Source organism: Lissotriton helveticus, chromosome 7, assembly GCF_964261635.1.
Source record: "Lissotriton helveticus chromosome 7, aLisHel1.1, whole genome shotgun sequence".
Taxonomy (NCBI): Eukaryota; Metazoa; Chordata; class Amphibia; order Caudata; family Salamandridae; genus Lissotriton; species Lissotriton helveticus.
The window spans coordinates 1,298,103,640-1,298,117,180 of NC_136068.1; the positions used below are offsets into that span (position 1 = coordinate 1,298,103,640).

At 43.1% G+C, this 13,541-nt stretch overlaps 1 protein-coding gene across 1 annotated transcript in view; it reads right to left on the reverse strand.

Annotated features, from left to right (window-relative positions):
* Positions 1–13,541, reverse strand: part of LOC144767358 (peroxisomal acyl-coenzyme A oxidase 1-like) — a 575,229-nt gene that overhangs the window by 385,731 nt on the left and 175,957 nt on the right. The window lies entirely within an intron of this gene.

Consider the following 13,541-nt stretch of genomic DNA (forward strand, 5'->3'; position numbering starts at 1 on the left):
AGACAGACAGACATACATTCGTTTTTATATATATAGACAAGCTCACCCGTCGCGCGTTGCTGCCATCTCCGAAGAAAGGAAATTCAAGGAAACTCGTTATTATACCATTTAATTTACATTGTGTCATTTTTATTGAAATGTATTCATTTTAATATGGAAAACATTTCAAAGTGTCGTTTTAATTCTATTTATTTATTCGAGTGCTTGTCGATACACTATTTTTTGTTTTTCGGTCTGGTGCATACATCAATATTCAAAAGATTATGAGAGCCCTGGGTGACCGATATTTTAAAACAAATTATGCCAGAACCCTTCGCGGGACTGTACTCAACAACCTCCCCAAGTTTCCTGGTGATCGGATGAATACTGTTTTAATTCTATTTATTTATTCGAGTGCTTGTAGTTACACGATTTTTAGTTTTTCCGTTTAGTGCGTACATCAGTATTCGAAAGATTATGAGGGCCCTGGGGGACCGATATTTAAAAAAAATGTATGCCAGAAACCTTCGAGGGAGCGTACTCAACAACTTACCAAAGTTTCATGGCGATCGGATGAATGGTGTAGTAATGCATAAAGGACAAACAGACAGACAGACAGACAGACATACATTAGTTTTTATATATATAGATGATAAATTAATAATATTAAGAAAGAATTTATATTTTTAATAATAAAATGTAAAAAACATATTTTAAAATGTAATTACATATATAAATATATAAATAAACCTATACAATTAATATTAAAAAGAAATAAACATAATTATTATTTTTTACGCTACATTAAATATAACAATACTAAAGAAGTTGCATAGCATAAAGGATAAAATTACTATTTTCCACTCCAACGAGTAGTACTGTAGGTAGAGTGTTGCATAGCGGGAGGGTAAAAATTACTATTCCTACTCCAGGGAGTGCAACAGTAGGGAAAGTATTGGAGAGCGGGAGGGTGAAAATTACTATTCCCACTCCAGGGAGTGCAACAGTAGGGAAAGTGTTGGATAGTGGGTGGGTAAAAATTACTATTCCCACTCCAGCGAGTGCAATAGTTGGGAAAGTGTTGGATAGCGGGTGGGTAAACATTACTATTCCCACTCCAGGGAGTGCAACAGTAGGGAAAGTGTTGGGTAGCGGGAGGGTAGAAATTACTATTCCCACTCCAGTGAGTGCAACAGTAGGGAAAGTGTTGGATAGAGGGTGGGTAAAAATTACTATTCCCACTCCAGTGAGTGCAACAGTAGGGAAAGTGTTGGGAATTTTTCAAAAATAATTTACCTCCCACCATTTTCCCCTATAAACATCACCTACAATATTGTAAAATATTAATAAATTAAAATATTTAATTAACAATTAACTAATGAACTAATAACAACAATAAAATGAATAACCATCAAATATAAATAAATTCACACAATTAACACTATAAAATAACTTTTAATAAATATTATCTAAAAAAGAATAAAAATTACATTAAATTAAATTACTTCCTACCCTACTCTCCTATCAACCCTCAACCCGCTCATAAAAAAGTACAAAATTAACATATTTACAAAGTAATTATTAATAATTAATATCTCATTATTACTAATTAATAAAAAACACAATTAACATAATTGCCAATTAATTTGTAATTGTTATTGATCAATTTATAATTATTTAATAATAAATGAATTACCGTAATTAACAATTAAAATTATTAAATACTTAATTATGAATTAATAAGTAAATACATTAATTAATTAATTTAAATTACTTCCCACCCTATTTCCCTATAAACCCACAACCCGCTACAGAATTAAATTACTCAAAAAGTAATTAACATATAATTAATTCTAAATAATTCTTAAAAAATATATTATAATTAAATTACTTCCCACCCTATTCCCCTATAAACCCACAACCCAGTACGGAATTAAATTACGCAAAAATTAATTAACATAAAATTCATTACTTTAACAAAATTCAAACACATATTACAAAATATATACATACTTTTAACACAAGTACTAACAGACAAAACACACAAAAAAATTCTATATTATTAACAACGATATTTTGACAATTGATATTACTAATTTCGATATTATTAAAATCGATATTTCTTACCTGCATGTCGCTATTCTTAACCACTATATTTTTGCAATTCAATATCCTGTCCACTCGATATTAAAAACTCTATATTTTGTCCATTCAATATTTTTTATTTGATATTATGATTAATTACCTTACTGGACTCGCTTAGCGGCCACTACAGACGCGAGAGACATGCTAGATGCCAAGATTGGCGCAGTGAGTACCGAAGTCTCATTCTCATGACAAGACCTGAGGAAACTGTAGACCAAATCACTGAAGCTGAGACATGGGTGTCCTCTGTGGAAGATAATGTGACGACCTTACAGCAGCGTCTGAACAAATGAACTGTGATCTCTCAGGAGCTAGCATCCCGGGCTGAAGACGCCAAAGGCTGCGCGAGGCGCAATAACCTCCGCTTCGTTGGTTTTCTGGAAGGCTGCGAGGGGAACTCCATGAATTGTTTCCTTACCTCATGGCTCAAATATCTGCTACCTGCTGATATGATCACCACATGCTTCGTGGTTGAGAGGGCCCACCGGGCAAAAAGGAGAAACCCCCCCCCCTGGGGAAAATCCGCGACCGGTCATCGCCAAGCTGCTTAATTATGCAGACAGGGATGCAGTGTTGCAGTTTGCTTGATTGCATAAAGATAAACTTGTCTTTGACTCCAGGCCTATATTTATCTTTCCAGATTACACCCATCTAGTGCAACAACAATGGCAGTCATTCACAGCAGGAAAACGGAGACTACATGACCTTAATATTTCATATATGCTGCTTTACATGTTGTGTATAACTCTAAGACTACTTTTTCAATTCGCCCAAAGCAGTCTTTGCGTGGTCTGATGAGAGGGCCCATCTGAAACCTCACTCCCCGCCACCACTGGAGTCAGACTCCTCCAGGGGCTGGCAACGAAACAGATCACGGAGGACAAAATCAAAAAGGCAACATCGCTCCGGTTCAGACCGGTACTCCTCCAGTCCTGAGCGAGTATCTTGATCAACTCACAGTCTGTGTTGTATCCATTTGATCATGACTGAATGTCCATAGTTTGGAACTACTCCGACTACCTTGCAGTAAGTGGAGGTGGACTGTGTGCACTATGGCTGACCTGACCCAGACACTTCTACCCCAATGTTAATGTGTTATGGGAATGTTGGGATCTATTGGAGGGGGGTCCTGGGGTGCTCCTCTCCACGACTGCTGCTCCTGGTTCTTGGCAGCATCGGGGGGGATAAGTGGGGGGGGGTTTTGGGGTTCAGAGTTATGTTGTATTCAGTTCTTTTACACGCACAGACACACATCCCATTTCTCATCCGACGTGCCATTACTATTAGACCCATAATCGACTTATGGCCACTCAGGTGGCTGTCTCCCATGTGGGTGACCTGACAGTAGTAACGTGGGATGTCTGAGGGTTACTTAACAAACTCAAACGGGGTGCTATCCTTCGGCACGCTAAACGCTATGGCGCAGACATTCTTCTCCTACAGGAGACTCATCTATTGGGCAATAAAGCTCCTTGCCTGGCTAGGTTTGGGTGAACAAAGCGATACCAAAGGGGATGATGGACAGAGCATTTGAGCAAATCAAACACTCACCCCCAGTCAACTGATCTGGGTATCAGCAGGCATATCATGCAGGTTTCACTAGGGGTTCCTGTGGAACGGCTATCCTTATTCATCGCCGTGCTCCCTTCATTCATATTAAACACTGGGTAGATCCCTGGTGTAGGTATGTTCTTCTACCGGGCACACTTTATGTTGAACCACGTAATCTAGGCTGCGTTTATGCACCCCCACCTTTGGGACCACGTTTGAAGATTGCATCACTCGTTTGTGGAGCGAACTTCCAGAGGGTCTGTCTCTCCTGGGAGGAGATTGGAATGATACTATGTCATCGCTCGATAGGAGGCAGGGATCAGGGGTAGGCCCTCCCGCCTCTACCCCTAAGTTAGCCCTACTTTCTTGGGCACTGGGATGGTAATAATATCACCCATCGAGATCGGCTACACATACTTGTCCATGGTTCCATGTCTCGTCTAGATTATATGTTTACACCACAGGGTTATATCCATAGGTTTTCCCAGGTCTCTCATCTTCCCAGAGGACTGTTTGATCATTCCCCAGTCATGGTGAAAGTCATCCTCCTGCATTTTCAAATCCCCCCTTCAGTTGGCAAATGTCCCCATGGCATCTTCGAGATCCTGATTATCAGGAGTGTCTGAGCACAGAAATTCAAGAGAATTTAGCCCTAAATACTGACTCAGTTTCATCTAAGGAAACCCTATGGGAAGTCCTGAAACCTACAATCAGAGGGGTAGACATTAGTTACAAGGCAAATGACAAACATAAGCGCTCCACTCAGAGGGCAGAACTGGAGGCCCAGTGCGCATCCTTAGAGACACGACACACCCAGAATTCCAGTCCGACCCTTTAGAGAAACGTATCCCTCATTGAACAACAATTGCAACAACACCTTATGGAGGAGGCAAAAGAATTTTGGTTAGCATTTCAACACTGAATATACCAATGGGGAAATAAGTCAAGTAAAATGTTGCACAGACTCTGTCAAGCCAAACGAACCCCAGCCACAGTCACAATCATCAGGGCTATCAATAGTGTCTTACGTACATTCCCCGCAGAAGTAGTTACAGAATTTTGTGCATTATTTCTCCACACTATATACACGGAGGCAACAACTCTCAGAGGACCTCATAGCAGAGTTCTTCTGGATATTCCCCTCCCCCAGCGATTAACAGACTAGATGAGAGACCAATTAGAAACCCCCATTACAGTAGAAAAATGATTGGCAGCACTGACCGCAATGCGATCAGGCCACCCCCCTGGCCCCAATGGGTTCCCCATAGAATTCCTTTGTTCCCATATGTCCAGTTGTGCCCACACCTATTGGATACAATACATGAGGCCCTCGAAAAGTAACTATTGCCCCAAGACTGGCGACAGGCCGAGATTGACCTATTTTTAAAGCCCGGCTGCCCACCGGAAGACCCATCCTCATAAAGTCCTATTTCAATGATTAGCTTTGAATCCAAACTACTGGGAAAACTTCTTGCAGATCGCCTGTGGACCTGCATTCAAGATTTGATCCATTTAGACCAATCCAGCTTTATGCCACGTAGAGCCACCCGTCATAATATTCGCCGGGTCCATAATGCCATGGCCTTGGCCCCAGTTGCTGATATCAACAAGGCCTTTGACCCCCTGAGTTGAGAGCACCTCTTCCAGCTTTTGGAGGTGACCAATTTTGGTCCACGCTTTTTTGCAGACGTGCATTTACTATATACAGAACCTACGGCTTCAGTGCGTATTGCTGGTCATCGTTCTCCGTTCTTTCCCACTAGCCGTGGCACGCAGCAGGGCTGTCCCTTGTACCCACTTTTATTTGCCTTGGCGGGGAACCCTTGGCGATATGGCTTCGACTGGCCGACATCACAACCGGACCTTATTGCATTATATGCAGACGATGTCTTATTCTTCATGACAGATCCATGGTTCTTGGGCCTGCGTATCCTGCAGATTCTATGAGTCTTTGGCCAGACCACCGGGCTTCATACTAACCCTTCCAAGTCTGTGCTGTTACCAGTATGCGGTCAGCAGGGTAGAAGCACATGGGCATCCCAGCTCAAACATGTAACGGAGGGTTTCCAACATTTGGGTATATATATGTCTCCCTGGCCCAAGACCTCATGGGACCACAATATTAACCCACTTCTGGCAGGCCTCCGAGATGAGACTTCCATATGGTCATCCTTACCCCTCTCGCTTTATGAGCGTTTGGCAATTTTTAAAATGGTCTCTCTCCCCAGAGTGCTTTATCGGCTTCAAAACTTCCCATATCATATTCCGCCATCATGATTCGCGCAAATAACCGCCATACATAACAAATTCTTATGGGGTAGGGGAGCAGGTAGAGTGGCATTACAGACATGTGTGCAATCTACCTACTGCAGTGGTATTGCTGTGGCGGATGTGTACTCGTATTATGCGGCTTCTCACCTTTTGTTCATCAATGATTGGTGGTACAATACACCTGCAGACCCGGCGTTTGATCTAGAACATGCCGCAATGGAAGGGACTCCCCTCCTTCGGCTATTGTATAGAGCGCAGAATTTTTACTTTCTACTCAATGCCAGCAGAACAATGATTCAGCTGTGGCGGTATACGGTCCGGCGAATGGGGTGGCATGGCGTTTGACTCAGACGAAACCCCTGTGGCATGGTACTTACTTACACCAGGTGGCAACATTGAAGGGGTTCCGCCAGTGGGACCAGACTGGCACCTCCAAACTAGGGGATGTCATATGGGGCACTACCCTAAAATCCTTCCAGCAAATAGAGTAGGAGTTCCATCTTCATAAAACCCAGTTATACAAGAACCTCCAATTATGCCATGATCTTGCCCTATTGCTATCTAACTTAGATGACCTTCTGAGTTTCACCCATTAGAGGGCCGCCTTCTTATGGGCAATTTGGGTGCCCACAAAATTCGACAGATATACTAAACATTAACAACACATTCCACCACGACTCTTCATAAGACTACGAAGTCATGGCAAGATGATGTCCTGGACCTAACTGATGATGAGGCAATAGCTAGCCCCAGTGGTGCTGCGGTATCTTCTTGATATCGTCTTATTCAATTTAGGAATGTCCATCGCGTGTGTTACACGCATCTCTGTCTCTGTAAGATGGGAGTTATTGCATCCCCTCAGTGCTTACGCTGTGACAGGCAAGAGGGGACATTTTTCCACACAGTATGGAGCTGCACTGCGATACAGCCCTTCTGGGACAGAGTCTCGACATGCCCAAAAGAGGAGGTATCCTGGGATCTCCCACACAACCCTTGACTGTTCCTGCTCCATAGCACAGATGACATAGGGGGAAATCGATACAAACAACACTTATTTGTCCTTGGTCTCACAATCGCCAAATGTGATATTGCCCAGCTATGGAAGGGAACTTCCCACCGACAATAGGGATTCGGCGAAAGGAACTAGACAGATGCATGGGTGCGGAGATAGTACTCTTCCAGGCGCAGGGTTGCCCTCAGAAGCATAGGAAAATCAGGTCTTGATGGGCTACATATCGGGGCATAGATCTTCCTACCCTTCCTTCGCAATCCCCTTGAAAAGTAGTTTCCATTGGATACTCTGGGCCATACGGTATGATATACTGTTTTCTTTCGTCGGGCACACATTTGTATTTAACGCCTTAACCGCGGCGGTTTTCCGCCGCGGTTCGGGCGTTCTAAAGGGTGGGCGGGGCTGCGTCGGCTGTATGGCCGCCGGCAGCACTGGGGAGCACGGAAGGGGCTAAACTTGCTAGCCAATGTGGGTGGGGTGGGAAAGTCTGTGCAACGTTTTGGTTTTCAATTTTGTTATATATGCAAACTGTACCCAATGATATTTCCATGCTTGGTAACTTGTCATTCTCATGTCTCAAAATGATTTATGTCGGGCAATCGCCCAAGTGGTACTATAAAAACTCAATAAAATATATATATTTTTTTAATTTGCTAGAAACGGCACCAGGCGAATGCTCAACATAAACGTCTTTGGATTTAAAGCCTCTATGGCCTCCGCCTTGCAGGTTCTAACATCTAAGGTTAAAAACTCCTTGCGCAGCAATGACCTTCAGTGTACTAGCCTGTTTGGACACACGGAGGACATGTATGAAAATTTCCTTGCTTGACGTCCCAAGCTACAATGCATTTTTCGGTGGGGCCTCCTTCTGTAGCTTTGGGAAAAAATTCAGGGGTAGGGAAGCATCCAAATCGCATCTTAATCAGTTCACGCTTGATGGTCAATTAAAAAGCTGGTTCGAAGTAGGGATGTTCCTTACTTGAGTCGTATGAATTTATTACTAACCACCCATGTGATCGTTTTGCCGACAGCTTTATCTTCCAACCTGCTTTAATGCTTACTCTTATGCAGCAAGGTATCTATTGTACCCTCATTGTATGATGTTAATAGCTGCCAATTCTCAAATCGTTCAAGTGTGGGAACCCATGGTGTGTTCAAATTTTTTACCCTGGCTAGGCCAAGACACGATGTCTGTTACACTGTTTTGTTCAGGAAAATCATCTACTGTGGTATTAAGCAGGCTCTGAATAAGGCTGCAGTTCCCTGAACCTACCAACCTTCAGTCCCCCAGATAGACTTCATATCCATTGTGTCCTTCCAAAAGTCGAAACCTTGTATATAGAGCTGGGTAAGGAAAGAGGCAAAGTAAATCAGTTTCATGTCTGTCAACATATTTTTCGACGCAGGTGACAAGCCTATAATGGAAAGAGGCCGGGTCAGAGATGTCATACCTAGAAAAATAATAAAAATTTTGTGCAAATGCCTTTGAACTATCCCGTGGTGGTGTACGGCAACGTTCCCATTGTGTACCGTTAAAAACCTCAAGGGGAATACTCACTTTGTGTAGAAAATAATGTCCATAATGTTGAAAACAAAACATCTCATCATAGTTAACTGTACAGGCATATAACTTGTCAGAAGAAAATACAGTTGAAACTGCTAGGTCCTTCTAGCATTTCATACACTGTATCAATGTCCTAATCATCAAAAATAGTACTAGGGGTGATTATATAATTTAAAGAAATTTTAAACAAATGTGGAATTTGCCAACGTTTAGTGAGATCATGCACATCAAATGATACCTAATCCTATACAATCCCATCTGAATCTGGAACAGCTGAAATGCTCACCAGGGAAAGGTCTCTTTTTCATGGTGTGATGTTGCATATGGTTTCAGAATCAAGTTTACCATTTGTACTGCAGAGTGTTCTGGGATAAAATATTGATCTAGAAGCAGAAAGAACACTGTCACAAAACCAGTCAAAAGGACCAGAAAAAGTAATACAATTGTAATCCAAAGGTGTAAGCATGGCGAGACAAACAATGTTCTTTTCAGCCAAAGATAGAAAACGCGCACCTTTAACCCAAAAGGTAAGGGTGGGGGAGGCTTCTCCAATATGTTGGAGAAGTCATCAAGGTTGATGAAGGAGCCAGAAGCCATCCGGTCTATCCTTGGCAGCTCAGCAGGTTGTGTTGAACTTGATGGAGACTCAATCTGTATGTAGACATAGACCATGTTCTTTTCAGAATTTCAAATTGAAATTTGTGTTTCTGTACCTGTTGACTGTACAGTTGCTGTGGTTTTTGCAACAGGTAGAAGACATACTTCATTGTTGTTTAATGTTGTCTCTCGTTGGGGAGAACCAGCTTCATTCGTAATGAAAAATTCCATCTGAACATCCTGTACGGTAGCGAGAGGAGATTGGTAGCCACCCGGAAGTCCACGTGGTAATTTACTATTGAGAATTGGCCACATAAGGTGGTTTTATCATATGAATGGAGGCAAACCTTTTGTCTCGGTGGCCAGCAAGGGGGAACATCCTTTACGACGCAACTTTTACTCCACACTACCATTACGCCGCAGCTATTAAAACGCAAGTTGTTACAACGACTTGCGCTGGAGGGCGCTGTAGGATAGGGAATAGTTTAATTTTCTATCCAACACCTTCCCTACTATCCACGGGGACTGAGGTTGGAATAGAAAATTAAAATATTCCACTATCCAGCGCCCCCCAACGCAAGTCGTTGTAACAACTTGCGTTGTAAAAACTGCGTTGTAATGGCATGCGGAGTAAAAGCATGCATTGTGATGTCATACATCCGCCAGCAAGGGGTGGAAGAAGTACAGTTCTCATACCTTCAACAGCCAAGGTAGGCACAGGCACTTTGGCTCAAACTCTTTCTTGTCCACAATTTTTTCTTTGACCAGATCCCCAACCTTCGGGATCCAGTCAGGCCTTGCCGGAATTACCTTCACTTCTCAAGTGGTGATGCATTTTACTTGGATGCCGCCTTGTTCATCCCGGAAATCATTTAGTTCATGTAAAAACAGCCAAAGGTTCATTGATGTCAAACAGTATTTCCGCCACTACTGTGCTGGCATTGTTGAGGTCTGGTACCCACTTCTTAATCCCAAACAAGATTTCATAGGGAGTCAGACCACCAGGGATTTTCTTGGCATGTTATTCAAAGCCCTCTGCACCCTATATAGGAGCCTAGGACCCGCGCTGTTAAAGATTGCTTTAAGTGACGTTTTTTCCCCTCTACTACTGTGTTTCAATCGGGATGGTAAGAAGAAGAGAAAAGCATGGTCACACCCAAACTTCCATGGCCTCTTTGTAAGCCCTGGAGCTAAATGCCAGATCCTGGTGGGAATGTAATGTGTCAACTGCATATGTCCCGATAAATATTCACAAATCCTTTATAACAATTTGGGTGTCAGCCGATCGCTGTAGCCACACCCACAGGAATCGAGAGCAGGAATTCACTGCCACCAAGATATACTTGTAAGCCCCATCTGATGGTAGGGGGCTGCAATGATCTAAGTAAACACAAGCCAATGGCTTGTTTGAAATTAATAGAGGGGTCAATAGTGGACGTGCCACGGTGGAACCCTTCATCTGCTGGCAGATGTCACATCTAAGGATAAAATACTAGGTCTGTTTGTAAAGACCTGGCTACCAATAGTGGTGCTGCAATAATGAAATTGTAGCAGCCATCTCTGCATGTGCAGAAGCCAGACCCTCATGTGCAGCTAGAATTAACCACAGTCAGCGATCACTGTTTGGTATTACCCTATCCTTCACTCCTGGAATCTGAGCATAAGGTGTGTTTTGTGATCCAACTTTTCGGAGTACTTGAGTGGAAAGCCTTTCGTCAGGTGTGTGTCATTGCGAGCAGCATTGACGGCCACCATGAAGTCTCTGTCTATCCTCGTACTAGAACGAGTGATTGCAGCAATCATGGCAGTGGAAACTGTTGCTTTTGCAGCTTCATCAGCTGTGGAATTCCCTGCAACATGAATGGCAACAAGTTAATGGCTCAGTGTTTGAATGACATGAGCCTGTGACAATCATTCTTTCAGCTCTGCCACTTGTTTCCAAGGCAACTTGTGCTTTACTGTGCAGCCTATTGAGTACTAAATCCACTCTGTCTACAAAAACGTACATATTCATTATATGGATGCATACAATACTACAGATCACAACCTATAAGTGTGGGGAATCCAGCATTTGTATTCTATAGTGCCAGTACTAGAGCCTTTAATTATGTCAGCTGCGCTGTGCTTCACCTAGTGACTGTGTGTAGATCTTCTCAGGATGGAATTCTCCATCATGCATACACCCATTCACTATTACGCATGCCACTGAGTATTGGGGCTTTGTTCCTACAGCAGGCTGAGCAGAACCATCAGTGTAAATGATGTAGTCAAGTGTACCCGCGATCTTATATATCACAAGGTTTGTTGTGTTTACACATGTGTAGAGATGTTTGGAAGTGTTCGCGCCTGCTTGTACGAAACATAAAATATCTGTATGTTCCTGTGTCCAGTGTGTGCTTAAAAAGTCTGGACGTATCAAGTCGTAGAATAATTTAACCCATTCTGCTTAATATGGAATGTATGTTCCGCCAAAAGTTAGAAATCTTACTATGGATTGAAATCTGTTTAAAGTCGTTGGAGGTTGGAGCAACGCACATTTTTCTAAAAAAATAGGTCACCAGGCTTTTGCCTTCATTTGACAACTCATATATCAGAAATAGGACGTTGAGGTGGGCGATTTATGATTTCTTGAAATTAAATTTACATGCAGCTCCATCCAGCGCAGCTACAGAGAGCACCACCAGAGGACAGAGGAGCCACAGCTTACAGCCAGTTTAAGCGTCATCCCGAGTTACAGCCTTGGAGAGACAGTGGCCGGCTTTTAAGGTACCAGTTACGACACCCCCTTTTCAGTTTACAACAAAACTGCTCACAAAGGGTAATAAAGAGTGGCAGACAAACTTGCTTCAAATACTTGCTTTTTTACAAATTTAGGAGCCCCATGGTGGGAGGTGGGTCCGTAAGCGAGGTTGGTGATGGAGGGAGTTTGGCCGAGTAAGAGCAAATGCCGATTGGCTCTTGACAGCGCTGTGAATAACAGAAGGTGCTGCAACATCGCAAGTGTACTGTGAGCGGAGCTGGGACTCAGGAGTTCAAGAATACCAAGAATACTGAGCATTAGGAGCATTTTTGTTGTGACCTGCCAGAAACTAACCCCCTTGGCAGCATGCCGAGATAAAGTGACTGAACTCTGCGAAAAACTGGATGATAAGACCAGCAAGAGAACCTCCGGGGTTATTGCAAGAGGAATCGATGCCATCTGCCAGACGGCTACCCCCTACACCACTGAAGTACTAAAGATTGCTATATCACATGTTCAAGACGGCAGCATCAACAATAATGACTGTGGGGGCACATACAGAGGGTAGGACCACTCGAATGAAGCTCCATCGAGCAATTATATCCCTACAAGTGAGGCTAGGAGCGGGGGTGGCTTGAGCCTGAAGAGCTGACAGGGCATCCTTTCCCACTATTAACCTACCTCCTGTCTCATCCCCACATGTTGTTTTGCTCGCAGGGTTCCCCCAGATAAAAGAAAATCAGAGAGAAAGCAAGAATGAACTAACCAACAAATGTTTTTTATTGGCTAGCTAGATATAGGCCGTTCCAATATGATAGAGTTGGGGAGATTCTCATGACTCGTACGGTCAATTGAGTAGGAAACAGACCTAAAGATAAGCAAGGGGACAGTGTTGTGATCAACCTTAGGAACCCCCTTATCTCTATATGTACTACTTTACGCATCCTTGTTCTGGGGAGCAATTATGTGAAACCATTGCAATTAGTCTTGATGTGCATTAGTACGCTTTATATTCCTTGCTGTACTGATTACTCATGCTTGACTTAAATGTATTCTTCTCTGAGGTTAATACACTTGTCAAATAAAGTGACTCTTTTTCAGATCTAAAAAAACCCAAAAAACCTTAGGAACCCAATGACCACTCAGAGTTTTTTGCTATTGAATCGTCCCAACCAGGACCTTGGCACATCGATCTATCCCCTTTCACTTGGATATTTGTATAAGCCACTGCACGCACCACCAACCATGGAGCAAAACAGCCTTACATTGTGCACCCTGAATACAATCCAATGACAGGTCGGACTCCCACACCAGACACCTATTTACACTACCAACAGCTAACAGGTTTGGGGTTCTGGAGGGGGTAGATTGACTCTCCGGCCAGCCAGAGTGTGATTTATCAAAAGCTTCTGAGGGGAGACCAATGGAGAGGACCAACCACAATCCATGGCCATATAGTCCATAGCGTGCCCTTAAGAAGTGGGAGGGAAGAATGGAGATACAGAACGAGTCCTCAAAAGCAGTCGCAAACAAGGAAAGGGGCAGAGACGGGCCAATGAACCAGTGCCAGTCCCACAAATGTTTCCAATTCTTCCCACATATGTTTATCTTAGTGGAGCAGAACCTGGGTAGAAGGCCAGCCAGGACAGCCAGTCTAAGTTCCTAAACAAATGCCCAGTGCA